At 45.0% G+C, this 19,928-nt stretch overlaps 2 long non-coding RNA genes and 1 pseudogene across 3 annotated transcripts in view; 2 read left to right on the top strand and 1 right to left on the bottom strand.

The window, feature by feature from the left end:
* LOC114286537 (ABC transporter C family member 4-like) overlaps positions 1-18,764 on the bottom strand; it is a 573,165-nt pseudogene extending 554,401 nt beyond the window's left edge. The window contains exon 1 of the transcript XR_014345634.1: positions 18,496-18,764. The product of XR_014345634.1 is annotated as an ABC transporter C family member 4-like (transcript). The remainder of the gene's footprint in view (positions 1-18,495) is intronic.
* On the top strand, positions 158-2,042 carry LOC145789099 (uncharacterized). The gene is made up of 2 exons (XR_014345646.1): positions 158-447; positions 1,135-2,042. It is a non-coding gene; the product is annotated as an uncharacterized LOC145789099 (long non-coding RNA).
* On the top strand, positions 2,048-3,814 carry LOC145788982 (uncharacterized). Its single transcript, XR_014345645.1, has 4 exons — positions 2,048-2,446; positions 2,544-2,631; positions 2,695-2,785; positions 3,417-3,814. It is a non-coding gene; the product is annotated as an uncharacterized LOC145788982 (long non-coding RNA).
* Positions 18,765-19,928: the final 1,164 nt, after the last annotated feature.

Raw genomic sequence — 19,928 nt, 5'->3', positions numbered from 1 at the left:
TACTAAGGGGAGGTCTTGGGTTTCACACCTAGGAGTGGAATGGAGGGCAAGATTTTCTTGCAAAATGCATGAGTGTGAGTTTCAACTCCCCCAAGGTGCTAATCTAACAACTAACTACTGACTTTTGCCGATCAAAAAAATATATATATTTAAAATTTGCTGACACCCATCAATGGCATTCTCCAATATGTTCATTCCTAGACCTCGTCGTGGTGGGAGTCTTGCATATTGGTCTGTCCTTTAGTCTTCATTTTACTACTAATTTTGACAATGATGAAAAAAACATCACACATAATGCTTATAATTGTTGGAGAAATATGTTATGAAACAGGGCAGGCAAGAAGGATTCGTAGGAATAAATGTGTTTGCTTATTGGTATATCCCTAGTACTAATGCAACAGAAGATGTGATTGCAACTCAAAGAGCTAATGACTTCTATATTGGGTGGTGAGTTACAAATTGTAAATACATAAAATGATGTTATGCATCTTAATTTATTAAATGTTGACACATAATCACCGTAGTCTGTTTCGGCAAAAAATATTTTTGTATTTTTTAGTAAATAGTACAATAAGAAATGAAAATTGGCAAAAATTAAATTTCTTTGGACAATTTTTTTTTCCAGTTTTGGAAAGTGAAAAAATTGTCCGAACTACAATATTTCTAACACACTACACTACTACCACCAACCACCACCACTACCATGGTGGTTGCTATCGCCACTGCCACCAACACCACCCTCACCATCATGCCACTATCACTGGCACCACTAGTACTATTGCCTCGCCCACCACTATGCCACTATCACTGCCATCGCGTCTACCACCACCACTCCACAATTGCCACTGCCACCTCTGTCGCCGTTGACACCACCACCCTTACCACCATTACCTTGTCACCACCACCACACCACCACACCACTGCTATAACAATGAGCACAATAGTTTGAACATTGCAACCAAACATGAAAAAAAATAAGAATATTTTCTGCATAATACATTTTTCATAGAAAATGTTTCGAAAAAAATGTTTTGTGTCAAAACAAAGGGGGACATTATCTTGAATTCAGGGAATTTTTTGTATGTGAAAAGTTAAAACCATCTTTTTTTCGTTGTTTGTCTGATTTTATTGCAGGATTATCAATCCCCTGGTATTTGGTGACTATCCAAAGATAGTGAAGAATAATGCAGGATCAAGAATTCTAGAATTCACAAAAGTTGAGTCCAAACTAGTCAAGGGTTCCTTTGACTTCTTAGGAGTCAACCATTACAATACTTTATACATCAAAGACAAACCTAGCAGCCTCAAAATAAATAACAGGGACTTCAATGCTGACATGGCAATTGATATAATACGTATGTCAATCCCTAATATATTCACTAAACTTGATTAACACAATTTGGAACTTGGAAGCTGATATAGGAAAGTGTATGGAATGAACTAGAAAAATGTTAAGGAAAAAAGAACAATTCAATAGAGAAAAACTTTCTCTGAATTTTTATTATTCATACAAGGATTGTTTTAACCTTGTAAAGGACAAAAAATAAACCTTGTTTGATGAAGATAATCAACAGAGAAGATGATAGAAGACATTGAAACTGATGTGAACTTGAAATCTACAAGAGAAAAACATTGTTAATGCCCTGGTCGGCTGGACACTCCAACGCTCAAGTCAGTTCCCACAAAGAAGAGATAAGACAAGGATGATAAGAATTGAGATGTTGAGTAGTGAATGAAAGCATACATTAACCCATGGGGGTGTAGGTGCATGTATAATAAAGCTTTTCTTGGTGGCCAAGTAGATCTAAATGGATATTCCAAAAAATATCCCGAGGGTTATTCTCCTTTGGCAATTCTTGTCATTTCCTCCATGCCATGTGGCACAAAATAGACTTAACTAATTAGATGATGCCACGTAGACCGAGGTGTACCCTCCTTCATTTGAGTAGTTTTTACCTCTTTCAAGATCTTACAACTTGATTTATAGTAAACATTGCTGGGTGGTCAAGCTACAATTCACTTCCCAAATCAAGCCAAAATTATTTGCCTAGAACTTGAAATTAAGAATTCAAAATTTTCCAATATAGTAAATTTCCCAATTCTGCGAATATGAATTTTTTGGACCGTACCAGACAGCCTTGAAAAATCAACAAAATTGCCATTTTACCATTAAACAGTCAAGCTATCCATGAAATTACTATCAATCACAGATGCATCGTTTCCTGCATCACAAGCTTGATTTACTTTGATGAAATTATTTACATGACATGTTTGAATTTAATTGCATGTTATGTTTTTCTTCAACTTGGATGAGCCAACCATGGTATTCTTTTGAGTGAAATTATTCAATTTCTTGATGGGTAAAAAATTTATTTGATGGATATGATATATCTCATAAGTTCTTGGATTGTTTTCAGCTGTGTCTAATGATACACCACCAGATGAGGTAAGGGGCTAAAAAATAATTTCACAAGGTTGGTTTTTTACTTCTTGTTTTTTTTCTTATTATTAATTATACTACTTAATCACTTTCTTTGATTCAGTTCCCAATCACACCCTCTGGTCTGCTTGGAGTTTTGGAGTATTTCAAGCAATTTTATGGCAACCCTCCTATTTACATCCATGAAAACGGTCTCTCTCTCTCTCTCTTTCTCTCCCCTAATTGTTGAAACTCCTAAAACTTATTTTTGACAGGTCAGCAAACACAGCGGAATTCAACATTACATGATAGTGCCAGAGTGAAATATTTGCATGGTTTCATTGGGAGTTTGCTTGATGCTGTGAGGTATCTGTCTAATTCTTCTTTTGTTTTTATTTTTTTGTAAGCGAAAATCAATTGTTAGTTGTTAGATTAACCTCTTGGATAAAATATGTAGCATCCGACTCGCCTTTTTCTTTGCTAAATCCAATGGCTTTTGGCTTATTGGAAGCTTTATGAATGGAACAATAAATGAAGAAACCTAAACGGATAAATAAGAATGTTGAAGACTATGAAAACTATAGTGGTAAAAGAGAAAGGTCTATTTGTATGTTGCATTACCAATTGATTGTAAATTGGTAGTAACAATTGATAGGGGGTCTTAGTGTAAACAACCCTTTAAATAATATTGGGTTTCGATTCCTTTCCTGGGATGTCCAGCATGTGAAGCGGGATGGGAATTCGGTAGCCCATTGTCTAGCTCGGATGGCATTTGCTATGGAGGACTTTTTCATATGGATGGAGGTGGTTCCGCTTTCTTTATGCTCCCTCGTTAGGATGGAGGCGTCTCTTTGATTTTGCGCTTTCTTGTTCCTTTATTATTTTTGACCATCTAAAATATATATATATATATATATATAATATTAGGTTTCATTTCATTGATTTGGTTATTTTGTACTGTTGTTTGTTTTCTTCTTTGAATTTGACAATATGGAAGGAATGGATCAAATGCAAGAGGGTATTTCACATGGTCTTTCTTGGACGTATATGAGTTATTGGGTGGGTATAGATCATGCTTTGGCCTCTACTATGTAGATTTGGATGACAAAGATTTGAAAAGATACCCTAAACTCTCTGCACATTGGTACTCCAATTTTTGAAGGGAAGGAGCTCAATTGAAGTTGAAAACATCTCTGCTCTTTCTCATCAATCTCACTTTTCTCAGTAGGATCTGCTTTGCATCACTCTATGTATGTTTGTTCTTTACTCAACACAATGTTGCTAGTGTGTAATGGACACTTGTGGTAGTGTTCATTGGGTTCAACTCCTATGGAGAGGAGTTTGATATCCTTTATGATAACTTTTATTTCTTCCCTATTATGAGAGTTGTATGTAGCAATTAGTGGTTATCGGGCTTGGGCTTGGGCTTGGTGATTGATTGTTAAGTTTTGTGATTGTTGACTTTCTAGTTGTTGTTGGGCTAGTGGTCTATTTGATATAATATTTCTTATATTTATATTTACTTTCTTATTGACTCACAATAAATAAATAAATGGACACTTGTTATCATACTTTGTTTATGATGATTGTCAGATACTCAAAATTATTAGATTTGTTTTGTCATTTATTCATCATTAAACATTAACATCTTTTTAGGGTAAATTATATTTTCAATCCCTATAGTTTTACTTAAATTTTATTTCGATCCTTATAGTTTTAAATTGGATAATTTAGTCTATACTTTGAGGTCAGTTTTCAATTTGGTTCTTTCGTTCGAACTAAAAGTCAAAATTAACAATTTTGTAACACTTGTTAGTTTTCAAGGTATACACATAAAAAAACAACGAAAATTTAGACGGAAAGATCAAATTGAAATCGAATTTAAAGTGTAGGAATCAATTGTTCAAATTGAAACAATAAGGAACAAAATGAAATTTGAATCAAATTATAAAGATGGAAAGTGTAATTTGCTTTTCTTTTTATCTCTTTGTTGAGTTACAGATGTCTATATTGTACATATATAAGAGTGAAAGAGAGAGAACAAAAAACTCCAAATTATTGGTCGGGTTGTAAATGAGTTGAGTAAAACCGAGTATTGATTTGACAAGTTTGACTTTATTACATTATGAGTTTGTCTCAAATGAGATTGAGTTGATAATGAGTCCACCGTGAGTAATTTACTTTTTTATAATAATGCATATAAATTTATCGAACCAAATAGTAATTTGTTCAAACTTGATTTAAAAAATTAAAAGAGCTTTAAACTGTGTATAAGTTTGACTTGTTTAGTTAACAAATTGATCTTGAGCAAGTTTGTAAAGATCTGAGTTCATGTAATTTGATTTGTTTTGTAAAGCCAGTCTCGAACGAGCTTTTAACAAGCTGAGCTTAAGTACTTTGGTTTATTTTACCACTCTAGTTACTAGAATTTTTGTTGAATCTCTGCACAAGATTGTAATAACTATTTTTGTTTTTTGGAAAAATATCAAATAAGTCATTTTCTTTTTAATTTATGAAATTTCAATTGAATCCATTTAATTCTGCGTTGACTGGACTGATCGATGTGTTAAGATAACTTGAATAGAAATTTCATGAGAAGTGTTAGACTTTTTTGGAATTTTTCCCTTTTATTTTATTTTTTGATTCGGGGAGGGGGAGAGGAAGAAGGGATTGACCCCAAATCTAATGAGTTGGTTGATCCCAAGGTTTGGTGGTTTTCCACTGCACAAGTCCATGTGCTCGTGCACTCTCTTTTCTTGCCTTTTTTGTGTGCCAGTTCAACATAGTTGAACTAGTACCAGACTCGTTGAAGGTGGTCGTCAAAGATGAAGGATCAAAAGGGATTGTTGGCGGTAGTGGCTAGAAGGTGGTATATGGTGGTAGTGATGAGCAATGGGTGGTGATAGGAGAGGGTGAGGGAGGAAGAAAGAAATGAAAACTTATTTTCAAACTAAACCAAACCAATAACTATTTTCAAAATAGACATCAAACCAAAGCAGACCTAAAAGACTAGGTAAAAAAGAGCTTGTGGCAAACTATTACCAATTACTTTTTACTAATAGAAAGCATTCCAGGACAGTATAGTAAAACTAACTCAAAATTCTCATACCATTTGCTTGAAAGGGGGGAAAATTTTTTAAAAATTAATGCACGAAACAAGTTTGATTTCATTAAATATTGACAATGGTTGGTATTATATAGCATCACTTACTGCCAGCATGTATGCTGATAAAATGGGATGTCTATACCATCTTCATGAAGAATACCTTATATCATCACTACAGTGCATGAAATTTTAATACATCTGACTCGTTCTGAGGAAGATTTCCAAAATTGGCAGCAGTGAAATCGAGAGAGGCAATTTTGGGAAAAACCAATATGGTTTATCTCATCTTCCAGATGAGCGGTTAGCGTACTCCTGAAGCAGTGCCCCGAATAGTGAAGGCCTCTCTAGCAAGTGAGATGGTTTGTCAAACTCTTTTGCCTGACCTGTTAAAGAGTGAAATGGGATATCAACTATGAAACTTGCACGGGGAGCAAATATTCCGGCAAGCCCGTACTCTTTTCTTCCGAGCTCCGTTTCTGTCCGATCACCTGCGAGCAAATAACGGTGAGCTACCCGGCGGTGTGTGGCCGGAAAAACCCTCCGACGACCAAGTTAGCGCACACCTTAGGATGGAGAGAGAGAAAGAGAGTAGTGTTAGAGTGTAAGAATTTCCTTACTAAATGTTCCTCTCTCTCGTATGGGGGGCGCAGACATGCCTATATACCCTTCTGCGCCCCAAATCTACTCCCATTGGTCTCTCAACACGTGGCTCTGTTATCCCATTTGTTAGCACAAATCTTGCTATACATCACCTAACCCAACTGCCAGCCCACTCTGCTGGGAGCACGGCAGCCGGGCAACATTACCTCGGCTATCAACGGCCATACTGAACATGCCGAAATGCAGTTGATATAGTTTCCTACTACCGGGCCTAATTCCAGCCGTGCTCAACTGTATTCCGGTGAAGCTAAGCTGGAGATTGGTTGTGCCGGTCAGCCAACAACCTTCTCGGCCAAGCTCCAAGTGCCGGCCTTCCTACTGGGTTAAGGTGCGTGCATTACAGCCTTGCAACGCGTGAGCCGGGGAGCCTCATCTGGGCTGTTCCTCCACCTGTCCGCCCTTCGCGGAACCGAGATCGTATAGCTCGGTTCCACGTGGGCTTTGCCATTACCGAGCAATATCATGGCCTGATCTTGGAGCCCAATACCTCGACCCAAATCTGTCCGGCTAACGTCACGGCCCAATCTCAAATCATAAATCTCCCTCTCAATTGCCCCTTAATTCCGTCTGCAAAAGCGTGACTGGGATTACTTATTTCGACCGGGATAACTCTTCCTCGGTCCTAAAAATGCGAAATGGCGACCGGGCTAGTTGACATTCCTGTCTGCAAACTTGCTCGGTTATATTCCTCGGTAGACGTCCTCTTCTTCAATAATTGCCCGGTTGTCACCTCGACTCTTCAACCCGTCCTTTCAGTTCTGACGTCGTCATAAATGGGGACACGTGGCAGGCTTCCATTGGACCTTGAGCAGCCAACCCAGCCGTCCGCCAGAATTTGAATTCTTGGCGGTTTCTCCGTCTATACATACAAGCCCCCTCTTCCTCATTTCGCTCCTACTGCCTCTCTGCAATCCGACGCTTCAGAGCTCAAGCAACTTTCTCCAAGCCTCATCTGCCATTCTTCGTGCTCGAAGGAATAGTCCCTGCCCTTCACTGGTACGTCCTTCGACTCCTCTTTTGTTGCTATCTTCTTAAATATTTCACACATTAGGGTACTAAAACATAGTTCTTAGGACGTAGGCCATAGAAATCGTCCCAAACCTCCCACTGTTCATAGCGTTCTTCATTTTCGCTGATGAACTCTGAAGAACTGGGGCGGACCGGGCTCCAGGTCTTCATTTGATCCAAAAAACCATCTCGACCGAGCAAATAACCTGTTAGATATAACCATAGCAAGAATCGGGATAACAAAGGTCTTGGCCGCTCAACCGGGCTAAAATCTGGTCTGCTTGGGCGGCCGAGCTCCTTGTCAACCTCTACGACCGAGGTGGTTTGGCACTCTAGACGACCGAGCTAAAGTCAAGCTCGCTTTGCGCGACCACGCTCCCTCTTACACTTGCCCTCCTTTTCCTGCAGAGTCCAAGGGGACCACTGTCCAATCCTGAGGCTTCCAAAGACCAAGCAGCCACAAATCACCTAACAGTGCCAAACCAAAGCCGAGCTACTTTAGCCGATCGTCAATGGGGAAATTTCGCTTCCCCGTAGATACTCCAGCTGCCCTAGCTGCGTTCAGGGAGGAGTACGACATCCCGGCCAATGTCCACCTAGAGCTCGCAGAAGAAGAGACCACGCCTTGGGGCAGAACAGAACAATGCCCCTTCACCGTGCTGTCGATCGTCGAAGGAGGACTCCGCTTCCCACTCAACCCACTTATCACCGAGTTCCTCCGCCGCACCGGGCTGGCACCCACACAAATGTCTACCAACACTTACCGAATTATCAACGGCGTCCATGAACTGAACAATCGGCTAGGCACCAACTTAGGTCTAGCCGAGATATTAAGGCAATACACGATGGGTCACACCGGTGACGACCTAACCTATTACTTGAAAATCAGACCGGGCAAAGAGAAAATTGTAACCGGCACCCCGGATAAAGACTTGCACGACGACGATTTTTTCTGGGTGTCGGGCAATTATGAAACAGCCGAGGTATCGGGCTGGTTTATAAGGAAGAACTTCGGTTCCTCATGTAAGCCGCTCGAACTTGCTCGGCCAGCCTACCTTTTTTATTCTGTAAGTAACCGGTTTTCTTGTTTCTTTTGCAGCAATCCAAGCCTTGCAAGCCAACTACCAATTTCCCAACGTAGAGGCAATTCAGACCGTGCTCCGCCATTGCCACCGAGATTGCAACGAGCTGCTCGGCTACACCCCAACCTACAGATACTCCGCACCCTGCCGGAGTAAAGTTACAGACTTCCTCCGTGCTCCATCACCTCCTCCAGATCTAACTTTGCCAGACGTTCCACTAATTCGGTTGACAGAAGAGCAAGAGATGGCCAAACGAAGCCGAATCAAAAACCTGCTCACCGCAACGTCTGCCGAGATACCGAGCGTCGTCACCTGCTCTCCAGCCGCCGGTCAGTCAAGGGGTGCTGTGGTCGCCCTTACTTCTCAAGCTGCCAGGGAGTCAAGCCAAGCAACACGTCGGGCTGGCAAAAGAGCTTGCGCGGACCCGTCTGCCGAGCTGATCACCGAACTATCCACCGAGCAACCTACCGTCACAGCTGACCCAATACCGGCATGGAGACCGCAGCTCAAGCACCGGGGAAAGGAGATCCCGGCAACGGCTTCCATCAAGGGAGACAAAGAACATCTTCTTGCCTTTGATCTCTCCAAAGCCCTTCTCCTGCCGAGCGACGTAGTTGGCAGCGACCACGTTCCGGACACCTGACTGGTGAAATCAGCCGTGAAGTCTATGACCAGGGTAAAAGTCTCAACCTTCTACTCTAATTTTCTTAGTGTTTCCTCGGTTTCTTCTTCTCTGATCAGGTTTCCTTTTTGCAGGCCATCCAAAAACAACACTTGGTCATGGAGCGCATCCACCGACTTCGGTAAAAGGCAGCCGACACTGACAACCAGGTCCAAAGCCTCCAAGCCGAGCTTGGCCGGGCAAAAGCATCTCTCCAAATCGCAAATGCTGACAACAACAGGTTGCACGGTCAGCTTGACGAGGCCGAGAAGAAGCGTGATGAGCTCCAGGCCGAGCTGGACGCTTTGAAAAAGTCAAGGAAGAAGGACTGCCGAGATACAAACAACGCCGGCTTCCTAGAAGCCGAGGGAAGCTACAAGAAACAGGTCTTCGCTACCCAAGACATCTACTTGAAAGCGGGTTGGAAGTCTGCTTGTGAGCATCTCGGTCAGGGACCCGATACTAACGTCTTTGCCACCCCGCCGCTTGCTTCCCTGCCGGCCTACCTCGTGCCATATGCCAATGACATCTTCAGTGCATTACAGGCTGAGGCCGAGGAAGGGCTTGAAGAGGAAGAGGCCGGGGAAGATACTGACGGAGAGGAGCAACCACAACAGGAGTAGCCCGGCCGAACGGAGCCCGGTGTTGAGGACCGATCTCCAGTAGTGAACTTGGAGACAACTCCAGATGATGAATTCACCAATCTCTCCCCCTTAGCTTAGTTTTTTTTTTTTTATTGCTTTGCACATGTAACCGGGCTCTCTGCCCCTCCTTTTGTATTAACTTTCTATCAATGAAAAGCTTTAATTTCATCATTGCACGGTTTTCTCGAACTCTATTTTCAGCAAAACATCTCGGTTTAAATTATGAAGTTGCACAAATCATCAACTGGCCGGACCGGAGTTAACATCTCGGTAAATTTAGTAAAATTGAGGTTCTTCAACCGGAATAAACATCTCGGTGGGAACAACAGTTGAACAAATCACAAATTCTTTCAACATCTTGTATAACCGGAATACACCATTTCGGTTTTAATTCTGAGAATTGAACAAACCACCAACTCCTTCAACCGGAGTAATTCATCTCGGTTGGGATCTCTGAGTTGGACAAACCACCAACTCCTTCAACCGGAGTAACTCATCTCGGTTGGAATCTCTGAGTTGAACAAACCACCAACTCCTTCAACCGGAATAACCCATCTCGGTTGGAATCTCTGAGTTGAACAAACCTCCAACTCCTTCAATTGGAGTAACTCATCTCGGTTGGAATCTCTGAGTTGAACAAACCACCAACTCCTTCAACCGGAGTAACTCATCTCGGTTGGAATCTCTGAGTTGAACAAACCACCAACTCCTTCAACCGGAATAACCCATCTCGGTTGGAATCTCTGAGTTGAACAAACCACCAACTCCTTCAACCGGAGTAACTCATCTCGGTTGGAATCTCTGAGTTGAACAAACCACCAACTCCTTCAACCGGAGTAACTCATCTCGGTTGGAATCTCTGAGTTGAACAAACCACCAACTCCTTCAACCGGAGTAACTCATCTCGGTTGGAATCCTCGAGTTGAACAAACCACCAACTCCTTCAACCGGAATAACTCATCTCGGTTAGAATCTCTGAGTTGGACAAACCACCAACTCCTTCAACCGGAGTAATTCATCTTGGTTGAGAATTTCAAGTAATCAAAGCAATCAGTCGAAATGCTCAGTTAAAGAAAACACTTCTATATATTGACAAAAAGAATTACATTCTGAAGTGTAAGGCAAAAAATTCCTTTGCACAAAAAAGAAAACAAAAGCTAGAAATAGTACAGTTTGAGGTTGGTCGCATTCCATGGCCGGGGTATTCCTCTACCATCGAGATCCTCCAAGTGGTATGCCCCCTTGCCCGCCAGACCAGTTATCTTGTAGGGTCCTTCCCAATTTGCCCCTAGTTTGCCTTCACCTGGCACCAAGGTGTTGCCCATAACTTTCCTCAAAACCCAATCACCTACTTTAAATGGTCTAGGGTGCACCGTTTTATTGTACTTCCTTAAGAGCTCTTGTTGGTAGGTAGCGATATGGATGAGCGCCTTTTCCCGGCGTTCTTTAACCAGATCCATTTCAAGAGCAATGGCCTCGGCGTTTAGCTCGGGTTCGAAACTTTCACTTCTGAGAGTGGGCATGCCCACTTCCAAAGGTATGACCGCCTCCATGCCATAAGCCAAAGCGAATGGAGTTTCCCCGGTAGAACGCCGCGGGGTAATTCGGTATGCCCAAAGGACGTTGGGGAGTTCCTCGGCCCACTTTTCCTTGGCCTTCTCAAGTCTCTTCTTCAGTTCGTCAAGAATAGTCTTGTTTGACGCCTCGGCTTGACCGTTGGACTGCGGGTAAGCCGGAGTGGAGTTATAGAATTCAATCTTCAAATCTTCACAAAACCCTCTGAATAGGCGACCGTCAAACTGGGTGCCGTTGTCAGAGATCAAAATTTTAGGGACGTCGAACCGTGTTACTATATTCTGCCAGACAAACCGCTTCACGTCTTTCTCCTTGATTGTTGCCAAAGGCTCGGCTTCAACCCACTTGGTGAAGTAGTCGGTTGCAGCGATGAAGAACTTCCGGTTGCCTGGAGCTGTCGGGAGCGGCCCCACTATGTCTAATCCCCACATTGCAAAAGGCCAAGGGCTGGTTAGGGGAAGAAGTTCTCTGGCCGGCTGATGGATCTGGTGCGCAAACTTCTGGCACTTTTCGCACTTGCGAACATATTTCTGTGCATCGGCTTGCATGCACGGCCACCAATAGCCTTGCGATATAGCACGGTAGGCCAAGGACCTGCCCCCTATGTGACTGCCACAGAGGCCTTCGTGAATTTCGTATAAGAAGGCCTCCACACTACTCGGATGCATGCACTTCAGATAAGGACCGGTGAAGGACTTTTTATACAATGCTCCAGATGGATAGAGCCAAAACTGCTCTGATTTCACCCGGACCTTGTGCGCTTCTTTCTTCTTGGCTGGCAGAATCTGATCCCTGAGAAACAGGACTATAGGGTCCATCCAAGAAGGACCTAGCGCGGCGCAGAATACATCCGTCTGTCCGGCTTCCTCTATGCTCGGTCATGGAAGATATTCAATTAACAGGGGGTTAGGAGATGTGCAATCAACCATTGAGGTGAGGTCGGCCAACTCATCAGCTCGGTTGTTCTCTTCTCGGCCAATCTGTTGAACTCTGATTGCCTGAAATTGCTTGATGTGCTCCCTGACCAAAGCTTGGTACTTTTCCATTCTGTCGTCCTTTGCTTCATAAATCCCAGCGACCTGGTTAACCACAAGTTGGGAATCACTGTACACCATTAGCTCGGAAGCCTTCATCTGAAGGGCGCTTTTGAGTTCGGCCAAAAGTGCCTCGTACTCAGCCTCGTTGTTGGATGCTGGGAAGCCAAGGGTGATAAAATGTTCAATAGTTAGGCCATCCGGCGAGATAAGAACGATACCTAGCTCGGCACCGTGGCGGTTCGACGCTTCATCAACGAAAAGTTTCCACATCTCCCCCACAAAGAGTTTCCAACATTGTGAAGGGTCCTAAGAGTTACGAACGTTGATGGGGTCACGACTGCTCGGCCGTTTTGATTCGTGTTCTGTGTTGATGGTTTCCAATTCAGCCACCCTTGATGATTCGGCACCGGACTCAGCAAGTTGATCTGCAATGCTCAAGTCCGTAGGAGAATCACCAGGTTGCGGTATTATGCCGGCCGCAGGTTCTGAGCTGTGTGGATCCATTTCTTCCCCGCTTGGTGATGCGGGACCGGACAGAGCAGGTTGGTCGGTGATATGCAACTCCTTCATCGCATTACCGGGTGGTAACACCGTACAAACTGAGGGTGCTTCAGTGGTGCGCGCAAACTCCGCGTCGCTACCTCCACCAACTGGTTGTATCTCGGATGGTCTTGCGTGCACCTCATCATCTGCCGCGGTAATATCGACCGAGCATACCGGATGAGTTCCAGGTGAGAATTCGGCGACGAAGTCGGCCAAAGTCTGGGCTTTGATGGCAGTGCGCGGCTGGAACTTCACATCAAACTGTCCCAACTCGACCACCCACTTAAGAATCCGACCGGAGAAGTCTGCCAGCTCGAATAAAGCTTTGAGGGGGAATTCGGTCAAGACGATGACGGTATGTGCATGGAAATAGTGCGCCAACTTTCTTGAAGCCATCATTAATGCTAAAGCAAGCTTCTCCAACGGCAAGTATCTCGACTCTGCCGGTAGCAAAGTTTTGCTGACATAGAAGATGGGGAGGTGCTTGATTCCTTCAGCCCCGACAAGCACCGCACTGACTGCATGCTGTGATACAGCCAAATAAAGATAGAGCTCTTCTCCAGGAACCGGTGTGACCAACAGTGGTACTGAAGACAGATACTCTTTGAGCTCGGCCAAGGCTCGGTCACACTCTTCATCCCAGGAGAACTTTGATTTTAAGGACTGAAAGAAAGGGCAGCAGCGATCTGATGACCGGCTTATAAATCGATTAAGCGCGGCGGCCATTCCGGCCAGATACTGCACGTCTTTTGCCGAGCTAGGCTGTTTTAACTCTTGCACGGCTTGGATTTGTGTAGGATCTGCTTCGATACCTCGGTTCGTGACTAGGAATCCCAAAACTTTTTCAGATCCCACACCGAAGGCACACTTAGACGCATTCAGGAGTAGCTTGTGCTTTTTGAGAATGGCGAACATCTCGGCCAAGTCGGACAAATGATCTGCCTGATGCCGACTTTTAACCACCATATCATCAATGTAGGCTTCCATTGTCCGGCCCAGCAAAGGAGCAAACATCTTGGTCACCATCCTCTGAAAAGTTGCTCCGGCGTTCTTCAAACTAAAAAGCATGACTCGGTAGCAAAAGAGTCCCCTTGGTGTGGTAAACGAGGTGATTTCTCGGTCGGGGCAATGCATGGCAATCTGATGATAGCCGCGGTAGGCATCCAAGAAACTTAGCCTGTTATGTCCAGCCGTCAAATCCACAAGCTGGTCAATTCTAGGCAAAGGAAAGCTATCTTTCGGACAAGCTCGGTTGACGGTCTTGTAATCAACGCAAACCCGCCACTTCTCATTCTTCTTCGGTACCACCACTGTATTTGAGATCCACCGAGGATAGTGTACTTCTTGAATTGCTCGTGCCTCTAGCAGATTCTTGACTTCTTCCGCAACTACCTCGGTGTGATGCAGCGCCGATCTCCTTGTTCGCTGAATGACTGGCTTGGCTCCGGGGAAGACATTGAGATGATGGCAAATAAAACTAGGATCGAGGTCGGGCATGTCGTAAGGCGACCATGCAAAAACTTCGATGTTGGCCATCAAAAACTCAACCATCTCGGTTTGTTCTGTGGCTGTAAGGCTTGAGCCGAGCAAGAAGAACTTGTCCAACTGCTCTGTATCAATTCGCACCTCCACCAATTCCTCGACAGCTTTGTCTTCGGCCTTGGTGCCCACATCATCCAAGACACCCTGGTCCTCCGGTCCCTCAATCATTTGAACAAATCCTTTGGCAGCCCGACTCCCGTTGACCGCCACAAAGCACTGCTTTGACATGACCTGATCACCCCAAATCTCCTCGATTGCCCCCATAGCCAAGGGGAATCTCATTACTTGGTGGAAAGTCGATGCCACAGCTTGCATAGCGTGAAGCCACCCCCTTCCAAGGATCAAATTGTAAGTAGATGGCACCTATAATACCCAGAACTCTACCTGTTTGACCACGGATCCTGCTTTGACCGGCAGGATAATCTTTCCCAAAGGCCACTCCGGTTGTGAGTTGAAACCAACCAATGGTGATGTCACCGAGGCCAAATCCGTATCTCGGAGCTTGAGCTGTTGGAAAGCGTCATAGTACATGATCTCGACTGAGCTTCCCTGATCGATCAAGATCTGTTTTACTTCAAAATCTTTGATGCGGAGTGTGACTACTAAGGCGTCATTGTGCGGTGTCTGAATGCGCTCCAAGTCCCTTGAGGAGAAACTGATCACGTCTTTCGCTTCCGTCTTCCCCCTCTTGAGCGCAGGCTGTACTGATAAAACTTCCCTCATGTGCTCTGCCTTCTTGATCATACCACGGAGCTCGCAAACACGCGCCGGTTCCACTATGCCGTGGATGACATTCACAACCCCTTAAGGGGGTGCATCCCTGTCGTCCGCTCCCCGCGGATCAACCGGAACTTGATTTGCCTTAACGCCCCAATCAATGTAAAGATCTAGGTGCCCGGCCGTGACTAGCTCTTCCAGGTGCTGCCTTAATGGCAAACAATCCTCAGTCCGGTGGCCTCGCTCCCGATGAAATGTGCAACGATACCGCGGATTGTAGCCCTTTTGTCCATCGCCCAACTTAGCAGGAAACCGGACATACTCCTCGTCTCGGATCTCACTAAGTATGCGGTAGATCGGAATCTTGAAGACCGTGGTTATGCCAGTCCTTGCCTTCAACCTTCTGTTTGCATCCGCTACGTCATCTCGGGGGTAGTCATCCCGGTCATTCCGACGTCCTCTACCCCGATTTTTACGATTCGAGCCACGGTCCGATTCCTCGGCTCGGTCACTTGAGTGGCTAGACTCTTGCCCAACTGCGTGCACTTTGCCTGCTGTCTTCTTATCTGTTGCTACTGGAGTTGCCTTCACGGTAGTTGCTGACGCGTCATCCTCGACTCGGATGTGCTTATTGATGTGCTACATGAGCTGGCCCATGGACGTCGGCTGGTGCATAGTAAGCGAGTCCCGCAGTCTATATCCGACCGGGAGACCACGCTTGTATTGAGTGATTGCAAGGTTGACCGGGCAATCTAAGATCTCGTTGAAGGTCTCCCAATACCGAGAGTTGTATGCCTTCAATGTGTCGCTCGGTTCCATCTTGACACTCAGTAAATGATCGACTTCCTTTGGTGTTTTTGTGTTGGTTTTGAAGCCCGTGACAAAGGCTTCGGCCAGCTGATGCCATCTCTCAATACTCCCCTTCAGCAGCCTTTCAAACCACTTCAAGCCCAGTTCGCCCATACTTGACAGAAAGATGAGGCACATAAGAGCGTCATTCCGCCTATGTCCGGCCATGACCTATCGAAAATGACTTACATGCATGTAGGGATCGGTTTTCCCGTCGTAAAGCGTGAACTTTGGCTGGTGGAAGCCCGCCGGAAGCGGTGTAGTTTCTATTTCCAGGGAGAAAGGGGTGGCACTCAACCTGGCCAAATCTGAATCCACTAGAAGTGGCACTGCTTGGCGGGGTGAAGGCATTCCGACCTCTTCGCTGGCGTGAACCCTGTAAGATAACCGCTGGAACGCCGGTATCCTCTGAGCTTCGCGCCGGCGAGCCCGCTCCTTCAAGACCGCCCGCAAATCCTCTGCATAAGCGGAGTAAGAGTACCTCGACGTCGTCACCGGACGTGAGGGCCGGTAGGTGCTGTCTTGTGCGCTAGATTTCTCTGCATGCATGTCAGAATCACCAACCTGGTAACTTCTGGTAATAGAAATGGACGGAATGCGTCACTGACTCTATCCGCCTAAACGGCGGGATGGGGTGCACTCACTGTGGTCACCCACTCCAGCTACACCTTTTCCTTCGACATGCCGCTTGAGCTCCTCCATCTCCGCTGCCATTTGCCGGATGACAGCGTCTTGGTCCCTCAACTTGTGTTCCAGACGTCGGGCATGTGATTCTCTCCGCCGCCGATGACCGTCCGGACTTCGTGAATGACCATAACTTCTTCCGCGCTTATCCCGCACGTCTCCTGACTGTCCTCCGGTGGGCGTCTCCAAGTCCGCCATTGGATGGATGGCGGGAGGTCCCTCTCTCCTTCCGTTATACTCCGGTGTGGCTCCGTCTATGGCAGACAACAGAAACTCGTCGTTGTTCGCCATGGACGGCGATCAGACTAGCCTGGAAGACAAGGTTTTGTCTGTCAAGCCTTCCCACAGACGGCACCAATTAAAGCTACCGGTCCCCGTGCCTTGCACATATTGTCCGCTTTGCCATTCCGATCGCACGGTTTTGTCCCTCCCTCACTGGGAGAAAAGGCCTATGCAAGGTAAGAGGAGCCAGCCTGCTTATAAGGTGGGACAGTAGTCCCTCACAGACCAATGTGGGATTTCCCGCACATTAGCCCCCAGCCACGTTGGCTCCGGTCATCTCGGAGGGAGTTCCCACAGACGGGCTTGACCGGTGTACTCCATAAAACGATGATATTGCCAGATATTGAGTACATGAACTTGGTTAGCCACCCAAATTCTAATTCGCGAAAGGATTGAATTCGTTTGTTGAAGTGCTCTTCCCATGCCTGGAACTTAATTACGCGCATGTAATTAAGCATCTCATTTCTTGCCTTCATTATAGAGTCTCGGTTTTTCATCACATTATGTTGGAACCGGTTGTTCCTTCGAGTGCCCATCAAAACGAACAACATAACCACTACAAGCCCAACTAGAGCTGTAATTGTCAAGGTACCAAGGCAGCGAGACAGAAGTATTAAGGCGACAGAAACTTGCAGTGGCATAAGCCATACAGCATGTAGCTGCAGCATCATATCAGAAAGCTGCTGAGCATCTACAGCCATGTATTTCACAATTTGTCCAACCCCATGACCCTGTCTAGCCGAACACAACATCCTCATGCCCTTCTTGTACAAAGAAGTAATGAGGGCAGATCGAATGAGCATTCCAAGCTTTTGAGAATTGAAGTTAAATTTGTGAGAGGTCAAAACTTCCACAAATTTAGCAATGCGGAGAGTGAAAACAAGGTAGTATCCTTCATAGGGGGAGCTCCCCTTCCCTGAGGTGAAATCAACAAAACCCTACATAAGAACAGGCCCAACATACATGAGACAAAGATGGCACAATTGCAAGGAAGGCAGTGAAAGCGATTTCCCTTCAGAAGCACCGAAATAGCGTGGTTCGAACAGGGTGCTTCGATTTTTCATGTGGCTTCGACCAGTTCAATTCGAAGAGTGCAGACATTCTTTCAACTCTATGTTCTGGCGAAAAGGCCGGGATATCATCAGACTTGAGAGGAGATTTATAGCCTTTACTCAGTAAGGGATTCATCCATAGCCAAAAAGCTTTGGAAATGATAGAAGACTTAGTAAAGCCACTCACATTGCATCCATTCAATAGGGGTTCATATAATTTAGGTTCTACATCCATAACTGAATCGGATTCGCTCCTCACAGTAATCCTGGTTGATCTTTTTATGGCAATAATAAGGAGTACAATCAATAACAAAAAAGAAATGAATGAAATTATATCATCCAGTCTCAAAACAAAATCAAGTTCTTCTATAGAGATTACACGAATGGCCCCGGAAACACTGAACAGTGAAACGATGATGAAATTTGCAACCCAATAAATTGGAATGTCCTCTCATGGACAATCAATATTGTAATTATTACATGAGTTATTGCTTGAACCAACCAAAACAGTCCATCAACTAGCTTATTTTCCAATTGGATATTTCTAACAAATGCCAGAATGCACAAAATTGTGTATGCCAATGCTAATAGAACTGTTACAATCAGAGACAGTTTAAACCATAGAGCAACAATAGCTCTGCCATTTCTGATGAGAGGCTTGTTTATGTCAGAACCGGTGTGGCAGCCACCAGAGGCAAATTTAGAATAGAGTTTTTGAATTGAAAACACAATAAGTGCTAGCAAAAACAGGATATCAATAGAAGATAGAAGAGCTCTTTGAGGGCATGGTGAGAGGAAGATGAACCTCAGCCATTGAAAAATGGGTGAAAGAGCTGTGTCCTCTGAGGATTGTGCCACAGAGCTTGAGCATGAGAAGGATTTGACCCAAGAGGAAGTAGACATGTTCACAAATTTTGTGTCAAACCATATAAATCTAGTTTCTATGCTTCTGTGGGGACATATTTTTTGGATAGCAACATGTGGCCAAGGTGGCACTGATGTGCCAGCCAAGGTGCCACGTGTCCTTGAATTGACATCGATGTAATCTCGGCTAGGCCGAGGTTATCTGCGGAGATACCGAAATCTGAGATAAGTGGGTAAGTTACAAGAGTCCTAGAATGAGGGAGGACTTTAGCCTGGATAAGGATGAAGCTCTTAGGGAGTTTATCTTTATCTATTTGAGAGTCTTGGATAGGCATTAAGGCAGAGTCCATTGAAGCTAGGCTTTTACAGGGATCAGGTCAGTGTTGGTTATAAAAGTAAGGCACCCTCGTGGGTTTAAGGTATGCTTTTTGTATTCTGAATAGTGAGTTAAGCACTTTTGCTATCTTTGAGAGATAACTGACTTGATTGTCGGAGTGTCCCCGGGTGGACAAACCACTGCCGGAGTCTTTTTCTTTCTGTGACAAGGTGTTCGGGCTTAATCTATTCTGCCAATGTTCTCGAGCTGAGTACCTGTTTGGCAATGTGGTCAGAAAACATCACACACAATTTGGCGCCGTCTGTGGGAAAGAAATGAGAATAGATGGCCAACGACGGACAGAAAGAAAAGGTTGGGGACGACATCCCTACTGGGAATGGAAAGCACATTGACCCTAACGTGAAGGAGGATAACTGCAACGAAGAAACTCGGGATCAGAATGCCGGAGAGAAAGATGTCGGCAAGGAGGGCGACGTACCAAAGAAGTCAGACCGAGGCGGGTATTATAACGAGGACGACCTCCAGGTATGGAAAGACAGATGCCTGCGGAGGGACGGTGAGATGAAGGGAATGTTGAACAAATTGACGGACCTGCAATTGGTCGTCAATTTCATGATGCAAAACAACGTCATGCAGCCACCGTTCCCATTGCAAGATACGCCGATTCCAGCGACCAAAAATAATGCCCAGAAAGGGCAAAAAATAGTCCCTACAATCCCCTAGCCCACCGGGACCAAGGAACACTCTCGCCGGCCTTCAAGGGAGGTCGGACGAGGAGAGTCAGCGAAAGAAGATTCTTGGAGGACGCATCACACCAAAGAAATTGACCCCAAAGAACATCGGCATGTTCAAGGGAAAGAACTGTG

Source organism: Camellia sinensis, chromosome 12, assembly GCF_055761805.1.
Source record: "Camellia sinensis isolate YWXY chromosome 12, ASM5576180v1, whole genome shotgun sequence".
Classification (NCBI taxonomy): Eukaryota; Viridiplantae; Streptophyta; class Magnoliopsida; order Ericales; family Theaceae; genus Camellia; species Camellia sinensis.
The sequence above is the reverse complement of the archived record's forward strand: the minus strand, read 5'-3'. Positions and strand labels throughout refer to the sequence as shown.